The following is a 13,906-nucleotide window of genomic DNA, read 5'->3' on the forward strand; positions in this document are numbered from 1 at the left end:
CTCATTGAAAAGAAGCGAACGCAGCAGGAGGTCTTAGGAGATGTGCCGGTTGATTTTCTGGTGCTCACTGAGGAGGGGGGGGAGAAATAAATCTCGCTGTCCTGGAACTTTTCTGACACACCTGACTGAAACTTGCAACCTCTGCTGCATTATATAGTCCATAGATATGAAATGTGAATACTTGTTTTTGGATTGTTTTTGTCTAGAATCATCTCAGGTAGCCTTGGACGCCTTAAGTGAGATGTTCATGTGTTGCCGTGCGCTAAATAATCCCCCCCCCCCCCCCCCCCCCCCCAAATCGAAATGTCAGCTACTCAATTACGTCTGAAACGTGTCAACAGCCTCTTGACGCTTTGCGAGAACGTGGGCGTCTATTTGTGTGTGTGACGAGTGGGCCTAATTGAGTTTCCCCTTGGGAGCGTCGCTTTTGTTTGTTTGTCGGGCATTTGCCGGAGAGCTTTTTTGCAAGGCCATGATGAGGACTATGGAGGTCAAGCGAGAGTTGGTTGGGTGAGTGTGATGTGGTTGAGATAATTTTGTTTTTTTGGTGAGTTCATCCCATCCGGCATTTGACGCGCCTGCCATCCTTCCGCCCAATCTCGCGCTTTTGCGGGCGCCAAGATTTGCATATTAAAACGCAGCCCCGTTTTTAAGCCCGCATCTGTCACAATAAACGAACGGAGCCGACTCTCCGCCCGGCGCTCATTTGCCTAATGCGATTTACAGCCTTGTTTTTTTTTTGTTTTTTTTTTGCGAGCATATGTACATGCGTGTATGTTTGATGAGAAAACCTCCGCGAGCGTGTTCGCGTGGGCACCCCGAGTCCTTCGGCGATTGTATCAAAAGGACTGAAAACATATATAGGACATGGCAACGATGCAGTCTAACATATGTGGTTTTATTTTCCAATCCGACAGCGGCAGTCACAGCTTGACGCCCACTCAACCCGAGGGGCTGGCTCACAAAAACCCAGCAGTGCGCGAGTGCGCTTTTGAGAAGGGAAGACAAAAAAAAAAAAAGTGATTCGAACAACAGATTGTCTTCCAAATCCTTAAGTAAATAACACACTTGCAATAGCTTGATGTCGCCGTGCGGGGAAACGAACGTCGTCTCGAAAGCGCGAGTGATCACAGCTTGAAAACACCACCAAAATGTCTTTTGGCACCGCGAGAAGCTCGTTTGATAGCATCTGTGTTTGCTATCAGCATCTGCATGCGTCTTATTTATCTCCTGGTGAGATTTATTCGTCAAGAACTTCCAATGTCGTCGAGGTTCGAAGTTGGATTAGCTTGCAACTATCTGGGTCCCCTGAGAACGCTATCTAGGATGTTTTTTTTGGTTTTCTCTTCTGGAGATTATCCTTATCAGCTGGTGTTGGGCGGTAAGCATGCGGTGTTAAGTCAGTGGCGATGACACAAGACGTACTGGGATGAAATTTAATAATCCTCACAAAGAGAGCAGCGAGTGTCTTGACTTTTGGAAGTCGTTCACGTAACGCATTGGAACGTGTCAGATGGTGATGTAACGAGAGCGCAGAAATCCGAGGATTAGGTTGCATATAAATCTGAGCGTGATCATATTTAATGGGATTCTCTGTGATATATTTAAATAGCGAAAGATGTTTTGATATCGAAGCATTTCTTATGCATTTTTGTGTACAGTGGTGCATTGCGATAACAATCGACCGACTTATAAAATACTTTTTTTCGCTTTGTCATGCTAGCAAAAAGTTTAGGTATGTCTTGATAGCTGAATGCTAGCAATCATTTTTGTGCTATTTTTTTGGGGGAGGCTGGAACGGATTAACGACTTTTCTATTTATCGTAATGGGCAATGCTTCTTTTCGGCGGGAGACAGAGAAGAAAGCCTTAAATTGTTTACTTGTCATCCTGCGAGCAGACAGCCATGATGACTTAACAAAATGGACGCCATCCGCCCTTTCAGCAATCCCTTTCGTGTTGCGTCGGCTTCTTAATGTGCGTTGCTGTTTGTTTATCAAGCATTCCGAGGCGGAGGTCAGTCACAAGTGAAAAGTCTTTCCCACGGTCTTCCCCGCAAACCCGCTCGCGGCCCCCCCGCGCCGCCGTTCCTTTGCTTCTCATCTCAGCGCGACGAACACACGAGCGGCTGTCTTGCTGATCGCTTCCTTGAGTCAGCCTTCTGCTCACCTCGCCGTCTGTCGAGGGAGTTGAGCGCCGCCGCTCTCCGAGGATTTCAATCTGCGTCTGTACTCTTTCCCACGTGACCGCTATATGCGCCTTTAGCTTCCCTCGAAACTTTTTCCCGGCTATATTCTCTCTTGGAACTTTAAGAGATTGATATTTGTTCTAAAGCAATTACCCATGTCCCTATTTATTAGGGTGCGCACACTTTTGCAATCACAATAACCGTAACCTCCCCAACAATGATTTTTCTAAATTATGGGTCACATGGAAGCAAAAGGATGAGTCTAGCGAGCGTGGTTGATTTGTTTGTCAAGACGCTGTGCATTAAGCTGATAATGATGATGATGATGGTGATGAAGATGCAGCAGCGAGTTGGAAAACTCATTAGGGCCTCCTGCTTTGTGTGGACTCGCCGTTTGTTTCCGGGCGCACTCCCATGGCGATCAAACCTCCTTTAACAATGGCGACCTAATGAGACGGTGTGCTTTGACGCCACACCTAATTGTCCTAGAAGAATGTATTCATGCTTTTTTTTTTTTTTTTTTGGGGGGGCCCTGACTGTAATTCATTCACGTAAAAATCTTTTTTTCCGCTCAATAATACTAATACTGACTAAGCGCTTGCTGCAGGAGATAAGAATGTTCGTAGTGGGTGAAACTCGGTCCTCTATTTGGTTGTAAAAGCGTCCCAAAAAAACAAGCAGGGCAGCAGTGAACTCAGCAGACCTGTTAGCAGTCCATTACGCTCTTGCACACACACTAAATGAAAGTTTAATCAAGTTCTCTGATGAGAACCAGGAGATCATTACATTTACGTGCAAGCAAACTGCTGACTGTGCGAGCGTTAATGTGTACAATTACCTGATCGTGCCGCGCCCAAATGAGAGCGAGACGGGGCTGTCCCCGGCGGATTTAATTGAATTGTTGTGTTTACGATACAGATAGGACAAGAAGCGCTTTTAATCGCGTTAGCGCAAAGCGCAAACGACCAACATAAACTGCATTCAGAGCGCAGCCTTTGACCTTTTTGAAACGCAAAAGTACTGGAGTCATTTTCCCGACCGCTAAAGCGCCGCTAACGGGTGTGACATGTGGCGCGAGACTGACACTTGCTATAGAAAGCTTTGCAATAAGAAAACGGCGCCGCTGTTGAATGTGACACTCGCAGCCTAGACGAGGGTTGGGCGGAATGGCCGTGAAGTCTCGGGACGTTTCTACTCGTAAGGCAGCGGCAACACGCTAACTTGTTTATGTCTGAAGTTAGCTAGCTGCATGCTAACAGTATCGCTAACATACGATGGGCTAGCAAAGCTAGTATCAATATTGCGGTAGCTATCACTCTTAACACAAAGTAATGTTGACAAAATAATAGTGATGTATGACGTTATTTAACGTCGTTCTCATTTTTGCTGAAAATTTAGAGCCAATCTCCAGATTCAAACCCAATCGAGTATTTTACCTGCTCGCAGCGGTCTGATCTTTCAGTCTTACCGAATTATGGTTGCGGCAGATTGTTTGGGACCGCAGGTGACAGAATGAACGCGTCGGTGAGAAGTTTAACACGGCGCCGTGGGACACCCCCCCCACGTCCAACTCGTCACTCAATCGGGTTTGATACCTTTTTAAAAGCACAGATCTAAAATAGATCAAAGGTACGCCAGCTCATGGATTATTTCTGACTGGGATGCTGGCAGAAAATGTGTGTGAGATAGAGAGGGATGGAGGTCAAAAAAAAAGGAAAAAAGAGTATTTAAATGCATTTTTAATATCCGGGATGGTGAAGAGCGCTCGCTAAAGCGTGCCTTCTCTTTCAAGCAACATTTGCGATGACAAGGATGCATATACTCGGGGAACTTGAAACGGGAACACCCCAAATAGTTCAAAGAATCAAAAATGTACTTTGAGGCTTTTGTTTTGTATCGCTTTCTTTAAAAAAAAAAAAAAAGTAGGCCAGATAAGAAGAGAGGATGGAGCTTTGAGATGGTGTCTCAGTAGAGGGTAGGCATCTTTCCAAAATAAGACCAACAATAAAATAAATATCAAGTGAGGAATATTATACATTATTTCCCCACGTTTATTTATTAACGAGAATTAAATTTTAAGATTAATCCGAAAATGTGACCTTGACTACAAAGAGTGTCATTGGCAGTCAATGAAAAAAAATAGCAAGTGCATCGCTAATATGCTAACATCGAATTAACACTTTGACGATGAAGTTCAGCTCAAACTTTTCTCCAGTGACACGGAAAAAGTCTTCAAAGCATATTGCCGCCAACGCAAAAATATACATACAAAAACTTTTTTTTTTTTGCTTATGGCCTTGCGCTTATTAATCGGTTGATTTCCCTACATCTGTACATCGTGACCAAAAATACCATTTGCCCACAAGGTATCCCACGCTGTACCACGGGAGTGCTAATACTGCGCCATACCGCTATTTTGTCCGACCCGTGACCCCGAGCTATGAATATGCCTCAGCGTTTGCTAACGAGCATCTGCCGCCATCCGTAAAAAGGCACACATCTGCACTCGCGCTCCTTGCTAGCAATTCTTGGGGAACCGGCGCGGTGGCGCTTCGAATGGGAATGAAGAGAAGCGGAGGGGAAAGGTGATAAAATATCAGGGAGGGAAGGAGAGGAGGAGGCCGGGAACCGAGGTGAGAGGTTTGGCTGTGATTACACACTCCTCTTCTCTCATCCCGCCATCACGGCCGTTCCCTCGCTTTTGTCTCACTCACGGTCGCTGCATTATTCAAGGCGTGGCGGGCGTGGCCATTAAATATACATGGCGGGAGCAGAGGCAAAAAGTCACGAGTTGAGGAGAGTATGAGCCTGCTTTTTTATTTAATTTTTATTTTGACATGTTCATTGGGACGCCAAGGGTGACACAGAAGACGGCCGATTTGATATCACATTAAATTCAATGATGTGTTTTGAAAACTACTAAAATTTAATTCAAGACGTTTTTAAAATGTAAAAAAAAAAAAAAAGAAATCAAATCATCCCATTTTAGCACGACTCGATCGATTAATCGATGTTGTCTATAACGGCTGCTCAGGACCGGAAGGACCATATCCAGTTCTCTTCTATTTTCAGACATGATTCCTGTCAACGCCCGGGACATTTTTATAGATTTTCAAAACCTTCTGCTGAGGTTATTTATTTATTTATTCACGTAATTTGGCGCCTAGCGTTTCACATGCCGCAGGACAGCAACAGAAGAAGACGGATAGACGCAGAGATGCCAAGAGCAGCCGAGCGGTGGCGCGGAGACGCCAAACACTTAACCTTGTTTCCTTTTTTTTTGTTTTTTTCCCTCCCACCTCGCCTGTCTGATCTAATGCAACATGGAGGCGAGATGTAACAACACCTTTTGCAGGCCGCTCTCGTCCCTAGAGTTGCGTGCTCTTAGTCGAACTGCTCGCGCTCGAATGAACATCAAAAATCCCCCCTGGGATTGGTAATTGCCTTTGGCTGCCACAAGATGGCGGTAAAACACTCCAAAATGAGAGAATCATAAAATGCCATCTATACAATCAATTGTTTCCCTAATTTTAGCATTTAACATTCTTCAGAATTACGACACGAACGAATGGGCAATTTTTCACCAATGGTGAAGTTTGCGCAATCATTTTCAAATCCAACAGCCATATTCTTGATTGGTCAGCCTCGGCGGAGGTTGCGCTCTACTAGCTAGGATTCTATTTTTCTTTTATTGTTATTTATTCGTCCTTATGCCGGACGGTTCCAGGGGGAGCTGGCCCGTGTAATGCGCTTCGGCCACAGTGCAGGGTTTTATTAATACTACATTGTGTTATACGGCTGAGAGTTGTGTTATTGCCATACTTGACTCTACTGCGTTTTATGTGTCCAATACATATATACCGGTAGATTGTTGCACAGCCGAGCACGGAATTGGTTTTGACGGCGCTTTATCAATTGCGTGAAATTAAAAACAAGACAAATGGAAGCTTTCAGCGACTCCCGAGTCCAAGTAATTATTTATCGCAACGAGGCGCCAAGGAAGCAATGGCACTTAAATGTCAATGTCAGCAAAGTTGACGTTGGCGCATTACCGCCGCCTGCCAGTCGTCAAGTCAGTCGCGCTGACTCACGTCGGTTGCCTCATTTCCTGTTAGCGCCACTCCAGTTTAGAAGTTTGGCTCGGAGAGATGACTCACTCGAGCGCTTAAGTGACGAAAGAAACCTCGAGGCGTGCAGATTTTTAGCGTTTTGGTATTTGTGTCTTTGATTGATAATGATGCTGACATTTAGGGCAGCTTTGATGTAGCGCCGATGAAAGTTTACGCTTGATGGGATTTGCGCTTTGATTTGGCTAAATTGTCCCCTTGTCTTTTTGACAGGTTGCCACGGTAACCCGTTGTTCGGTCCTCCTTTTTTTTTTGCACAAAGGTCAAAACCTTGTCATGTATAGAAGAAGCACTTTGGCGCCATCTTGTCGCAGCTCTCGGTTAACTTTTATAGGCGTGAGTGAATCAGTAGCGCCTCTGCTGGCGGGAGTAAAGTAGTGCGCTTTGAAGAAACTCACATTTGTTCAATTCTGTGTAAAATTATCGCCGGTAGTCCCTCCACCCGCCCTCAGCTATTTCTGCTTTCAGACAATTTAATAATAATTAAAAAAAAATTAGACATAGAAAAACTATGCCAAACCATTCTGTAGAACGTTACGAAAATAGAGCCATCGGCTGCTATTAAAATTGTTCTATTAATCGCCGCAACACTTGAGGTGCTCCCGTTGAGCCAATTCTGAGCATTTGCATAATTGCATTACAAGCGTACATCATTTCGAGGCGACGCTTCATTTGCATTTGTAGCAATGTGAGATATCAACTTTGATATCAAGACTGTTGAGGAGCAGTCGGCAGATTGTCAGAGCCCGGGCGCGATAGTACCTGTTGGCAAAGAGACTGTCAAAAAAAAAAAAAATTAAAAAGGAAGCTTGGTAACAAGTCGTGTGTAAATCTCGCGTTTCGCTCGCCGTCTCAGCGGGGATTTAACAGCTAAGACGAGACAAGTCCTTCCCTCCTTTCACTGAGCGCCGTCCAAGTGGAAGCTGGACCCGAGCCAGACGTTTGCGCCCACTGAAAACCGCTTTGGTTTGTATCAAGATCGAGATCATGTCGTCTTTGCTGATTGAGTTTGAAATATCGGCTGACGAAAAAAGACATTTGCACACTCACTTCTGTTTACCAAATATAGTTTTTGAAATTTTGGTGGACTCCACATGACCTCCATCGTTGGAAAATATAAAAAAAAATATTTTGTTCCAGCATTATAAGCCAGTAGAGCTGTTGATTATTTTGTCGATTAATCAATTAATCGTATGTGTCAGTTAATCTTTGCACTTGTCCAAGCCAGTTGAGCGTCATTCTAAAGATGAGACGCTTCTCCATTTTTGTTTTAACGACGGAATTGGATGCAATGGTTTCGATTATTGGCATCGTTTTCTTCATTGCCCCGACAAATGAAATCATCTTGTGCTTTAGAACTGTTGGCATTCCGTTTGGAAAAACATCTTAATTTTTTTTTTTTTTTTTGTTCCCCTGGCAAATTGAGAATCGTCTCCGTCAGCCAAGTGTTTCATGTTCACCTCCCTCTCAGCCAACTCTTGTGTGACAATTTCCAAACTTCATTTTTCTTTTTTTTCCCCCCCAGTATATTCTTAGCGGCTTAGCTAAATGCATTAAAACAAGCTTTGACATGCATTCAACTTAAGATGTGACGGAAATAAACGCTGCTCTGGGGTATTTAAAGGTGCTACTTAATGTCAGCTTAAGGCTGAGAAGAGGAAGAAAAAATGACAGCGCAGACGGGAACACGCTTTACACGACACTCAACAATAACAACAAACCCGATTCTCTCGCTTTGGTTCTGAATAGGCACTTGTTAGCATCTCCATTAGCGTCTGCGTTAGCATCAAAACAGTTCTTGCTACTATCAGTCCAATTTGTTAGTCAAAAGGCTTGGTAAATGTGCCGAACGGCATCTTTTTGTATACATCTTCAACTCCAAAAGCCCATTAAGAGTACTTGCCCAAGACAAGGGTCGCTTTTAATAGCTTGAAACCGCGCGCAACCGCGCCAACAACATCACGCCGCTATCGGGAAGTCAGCGGTGAATAATGTCTGCCATTAGGGCGAGCGGCGGAAGCCGGCGAATAAAAATGTCCGTGTCAGCAGGATCGTCTTTGTGTAGGTTAGAGTACACGAGCCCAAGAGGATGTTTAGAAGTCTGATAAGTTTGCGTTGTATCTGCCAGCTGGGCGTCACTCAAGGCCAGACACAAGGACTCTCAAAGTTTTTTGTTTTTTTTTGCATTAAGTATCCTTGGCTGGTATCGGCAGCCTTAAAATAAGGCCAGTATCGACCCAATACCACCGGCCCAACAGGCATGTATTCTTTATCCTCTACAAAAAATGAATTGCACTGCAACAATTTATTTTAATGGGAAGATATAAAGTTCTGAGCGTGGTCATGGAACAAATTAAACTTGTTGCCACTGCACTTTTCGCTCGCCACAGTTTTGTCATTTCCATCCCATTAACCTCACACTCACAAATGTGATGCGCATTGGCTGTTGTTTGTGATTTACAGAATATCTATCACCTTCTCCCTGTTTTTCCCTGCAAGGTGTTATGTGGGTTATTTCGAAGCCAAGCTTCTGGAATATTTATGCATGCGTGTGCATGTGTGTGTGTGTGTGTGTGAGTGCCCGAGAGCCCCGGTCAAGAAGCCTGAAGGGATCCTGATTAATTTATCCCTCAATTGGCCATAAACAGGCCCGCCTTGAGGTATGAAACGCACCCAGGAGTATTTCTCGGCACATGCCTTTTTTTTTTTTTTTCCTGAAGACTTGGATACTAAACAAACGCACATCGTTGGCACACATTTTGAGATTCAGCGGATGTCAAGAAGGGAAAAGGAAAACGCAATCAAAGAGCAGCGTCAAGTTGAGCCCTTGTCACATTCCTGCTGCCGTAGCATCTTTTTGACACTTGTGTATATGTGTGGTGTGTGTGTGTGTGTGTGTGTGTGTGTGTGTGTGTGTGTGTGTGTGTGTGTGTGTGTGTGTGTGTGTGTGTGTGTGTGTGTGTGTGTGTGTGTGTGTGTGTGTGTGTGTGTGTGTGTGTGTGTGTGTGTGTGTGTGTGTGTGTGTGTGTGTCTGTGGACAGTGCATTGTATTTGCTGTCATCCAAGCCTCATCTGTATTATACCTGAGATTATTTTGCCGCCATTGTAAACTAAGTACAGTGGCGCCTTGAGATATTGAACTTAATTTGTTCCATGACCACGCTCATAAAGTAAAACCTTACCATTACCACATGGGGGCAGTATAACACGGACGTACAGCTTCTCTGTAAGCCGCAATCATTGTTGTCGATCTTTGCAGAGGAGAAAGAATATATCCTTCTGAGTACTGTTTACATGTTTTGAGTATTGGTTTGCTAGCATGAGTTGCTAGCATTGGTTGCTAGCCTCGAGCTGCTACTGTGCGAAATACAAAACGGGTAATTTAATTGTCAAAAAATAATCATATGATTTATTAAAGGAACTGCACATGCAATACTTGTTATTTTATTCTTAGAAATGAAAAGCCATTCCTGAACTTGTAACGGCCTAGGGTGTCGGGGGTGGTGGTCATGTGACAGTAGAAATGTCGCTCCCCATCCAAGCAAACAGGATGATGTGGATTATGTTTTGGGTTTTTTTTCCAGTCCCTCCCTCTCGCCTGTCACCCTTCCAAGAGGAATTATTGGGCTTCTTCCATTTTGGAAGTCTCTCCATTTGGCTGCGGCTCTGTTTGCATTTTTTTTTAAGCCGCGTAATGGCCACTAAACGCAAATGTTACCATCAAACAAGGGACTGTTCCAATGTGTTGATTTCAAGTTGAGCTTAAATTGAGCTTTTTGTCAGGGATTTATGATGAGAGGGGCTCAATTACTTGTATTGACATGTCCTGGCCAGGGCACAAAAGACCCCGCCACATTAATACCATGAAATATGTAGTCCAATTATTATTAGTTTTTTTTAAAGTGTTTTCCTGGCAGTGATTATGGATGTGTAATTGGGACCAGAGAGAAATTCATGCGTGTCTGAATTTAAATATGTATGCATGAGAGCTTCCTCAGTGCTTCACGTGAATACAAAGTAAAGGCCGCATCGCAGTAAAGGTGAGCGCCGAATCAAACGTCGACATAAACGGGGAGATCTTGTTCGTGATAGAAGTCTCGAGTATTTTTGAAGGTGTCCCAATGTGCTTTACTCTCGCTGTGATTTGAATATACAGATTTTTACACCCGGTAGGTATTATTGAACCGGCTGTGCACCGCCTGGCGCTATTTATAGCGAGCGGAAAGATGCGAAGCGCGTACAGTTGAAAAATTCATCAGTGGTCCCTGAGTACAGGTGGCCTAGGGGAGGGTGAGGACTTGTGGGAAAATGGAGACGCTCAATTTGCTCCGCCCTCTGCGCACGTCGGGTTTAGGTTGGGATGTTAACTCCGGCAAAATTTTTGTGGTCTGACCACCGTGAATTTTTTTGGTAACTTGTTTTCTTGAGGTCAAAAAAAGTGACTTGTGGGGTTTTGGTTTTGCACCAAACCCCCAAATTCATGTGGCGGTTGCGGAGATTTTTTTTCCCACTCCTATACTGTGCCCCTCCCTTATAGGAGAAATATTTCTGTATGTTTTTATACAGACTAACTAATCATTTTGTAAACAGTGCTTCAAGATAGCTTAGATTTCGATGAGCAAATTTTTACCCTCGTATCAGCGTCGCACCAAAACCGTCCGTCTGTGACACTTGTTTGCCGAGAAGGTCGTACGCAAGCACGAGAAGGTCCCCGCTGGCCTGCGGCTTTTTAATTCTCTTCTCCCGTCATGGCCGACTGGAACCTCCGAGGCCGGAACACAAACACCGAATTATTGTTTTTTGTGTGTCTCGTGCAGATAAACCGGCATGTCGCTTTACGACACCTGCGTGCGCTCCACGCAAATCAGTCGGCGGTCATTCTCGCGCGTTAGCTCCCGGCTAACGGCTCCTATCAGCACTCCTGTGTTTTCATTCTATTTTTATTGTCGCCCCGGACGTCGAAGTAAATTTTTAGAGAGGCGCCGAGATTGAGTTGTAAACTTCAATTCTCTTTGTTCGAATGCATTCAAAGTCGGCTAAGTGCTTTTATGAGGCGATGCCCGGAGATGAGGTCGCAATGATGTTTTGCGGATTTTAAGGAGGTCCAAACGCCCCTTCCCTCCATCTTTTTAATCACCCTCTCCGTCTATAACTTGTCGACTTTTCCGCTCCAATATGTGTCGCCTCCATTCTCTCTCTCATTATCTTCTAATCCATTATTTTCCCCGTTGGCAGGCAGGAAGGCAGGCGGGCCGCGGCCCCCCTCCCTCTCTTCGCTAAGGCTGTTTTTTAATCGAGGGACCGTTCGCCCGTGAACATCACAACATCACCCAAAGCAGATGAGCCTTGAAATCCATTCTTGGAAGAATAAGAAATCGAAAAGAAAAGTTTGATTTTCCCCTCCCTCATCCCTCCATCCAGCTCATTTGCGCCTCGTTGTCTAGCTAGCACAGCTCCCGCTTTAGAATCTTCAACCCCCCCTCCCCCCCCCTCCGCTCAGCCATCATATATATTTCTTGTTTTTGGCAAATGAGATCGCCAGCTCCCAGCAGCATCTATTTTTTTCCCATTGAGCGCCCTCGTGAATGACAGCCGCTTTGTTTTGTGTTCCCTCCGTTTGTCATAGCTAATAAATTCCAAATGGAGGAAGACGTGAGAATGTGATGCGGGAGGACATGAGGGAATGATGGGAACTGAAGGGGAGGATGGCAGCGGGGAATTGAAGGGCACTCTTAACCCTCACATGGGTTTTGCTTTAAGGGACTCCATTTTGTTTTTTAACCCTAATTACCATATTATGCGCACAACTTGCTAAGTCGACATCGTGTCGCACTTGGCAGGGAAGCTGCGAGTTGGTTTCGGAAATTTGCAGCTTCCTTCTCCACGGGGCGCTGACGACAAACGTGCAAAAACACACATGGAACCGCGCGGCAGCGCTAACACGTTGACGCGCCAGCCATGCATGTGTTGATTAACCAAGTGTTGATTAGCCTTCCAAGTTTAAACGTCAATATGCAACGCTGAATTCAAACTTTGTTTGAATTCACATACTCAAAGGCACATTGGAATGTTTCATCCCTTAATAAGGTTTCTACCGCTCGCTGTTCTCGATCGATAAAATCATTTCGAGTCCCCTCGCCCGATGCCGTCCAATATTTGGCTTTTCTGCTCACATTACAGCAGCGAAATGATTCGGTCACGCTTGAGCCTTCCTCCGACTCCATCGGCGGGGTCGTTCTGCACCAATGTATCAACACCTAAAAGGCGACCTTTTTTTAAATGTCGCGCTGCGAGACATATTGGATTTGTGTATCTTTTTCACACCTGTATTTTTCAGGCTTTTACACACTTTAATGCCACGCCGGTAAACGCAACGATCGTCGATATCGGAGACGCTCGGTTGTAACGGAAAAAAAACGGGATTTACATTGAAATGGAGAGTGCGAGACGCTGAGGTGGAACTTTAGAGTAATTAAAAGTGGAGGAGAAGAAAAGGGAGAAGCAATAAAAAGCGAGGGAATAGAAAAGCGATACCTGAGCTGTCAAGATCGCAAAGTAAAGCCCAACGGGCGTCAACCGCTCCCGCTAATAACACGGGATTAATCACAGGCACACGCACTTGACAGCGATGGTTATCTACCCGCACGTTTTAAGGGATCTGCCGGCTTATCGGCCGTCTCCAGTTGATTTGTGTTTGCCGGGGCGACAATTGAACACCCTACTCATTTTTTAAATGATGGCGCGTAATTCCAAACGTATTGATGGACGCCAGAAGGAGAACCTTGGTTTTTTTTATGACCGATATCTGACCCAATGCATCTAGGTCAGTATGTGTGTAAGACTCTGATTTTCCCTCCAACAATAGACTTGTGTTGAATTGAGCCTCGGCCACTCGCTCATACTCGCCGGCATTGTACGTCAATGCGTCGTCCTCTTTTCTTCTCCGCTTTCATCTTTGGCCCTTTAACATTCTGGCTGTCGCCTGCGCTATCTCTTTCATTGTTATGCCCCAGCCTCCCAGTGTGTGTTACGCCGTATAGAGAGAAAAAAAAAAAAAAAACTAATTGGCCTGGATGCAGCCTGCATATTCATGCATATTTCTTATTTTAGAGAAATGCTATTTTTTTTCCACAATTTAGGGGGCGAAGTGAGCGGTTTAAGTCGGGCTGTCGTGTTGCATTAAATTCCTCAGAGGAGATCAAGGTCCTTGTGTGTGTGTGTGTGTTTGTGATGGATTGTGACAGTGTGTTGTAAAAACAGGGATCTGTTAGCTGTCAGCTTCTGATGTCTACCTGGACGTTAATTGGCATTTCTGACAAAACCTTTCTGCTCTGGGTTGAACTTGCTGTCCATCACCTCCTCTTCTTCTTTTCTTAACGTGTTAAGAAAAAATCGCTGAGGGCCAATTTTCACCATTAGACTGGTTTGCTGACGTACATTTTAACGATAATAACTATTGGCTATTTTAAGTAGCTGTAATTTCCCATTTTTATGATTCACAATTATTCTGTTCGCTTTTGCTGCACTAGGTGGCAATTAGCGGTAGCACTCTAGAGTGGCTTGGATCCCTGGCAGAACTTCTTGTGTTAGCT

The 13,906-nt window shown here is 44.7% G+C and overlaps 1 protein-coding gene across 2 annotated transcripts in view; it reads left to right on the forward strand.

Moving 5' to 3' along the window:
- The window catches only part of grm8a (glutamate receptor, metabotropic 8a), an 86,435-nt gene that overhangs the window by 5,387 nt on the left and 67,142 nt on the right, over nucleotides 1-13,906 (forward strand). The gene's annotated exons all lie outside the window — the stretch shown is intronic.

This window comes from Syngnathus scovelli, chromosome 22 (assembly GCF_024217435.2).
Source record: "Syngnathus scovelli strain Florida chromosome 22, RoL_Ssco_1.2, whole genome shotgun sequence".
NCBI lineage: Eukaryota > Metazoa > Chordata > Actinopteri > Syngnathiformes > Syngnathidae > Syngnathus > Syngnathus scovelli.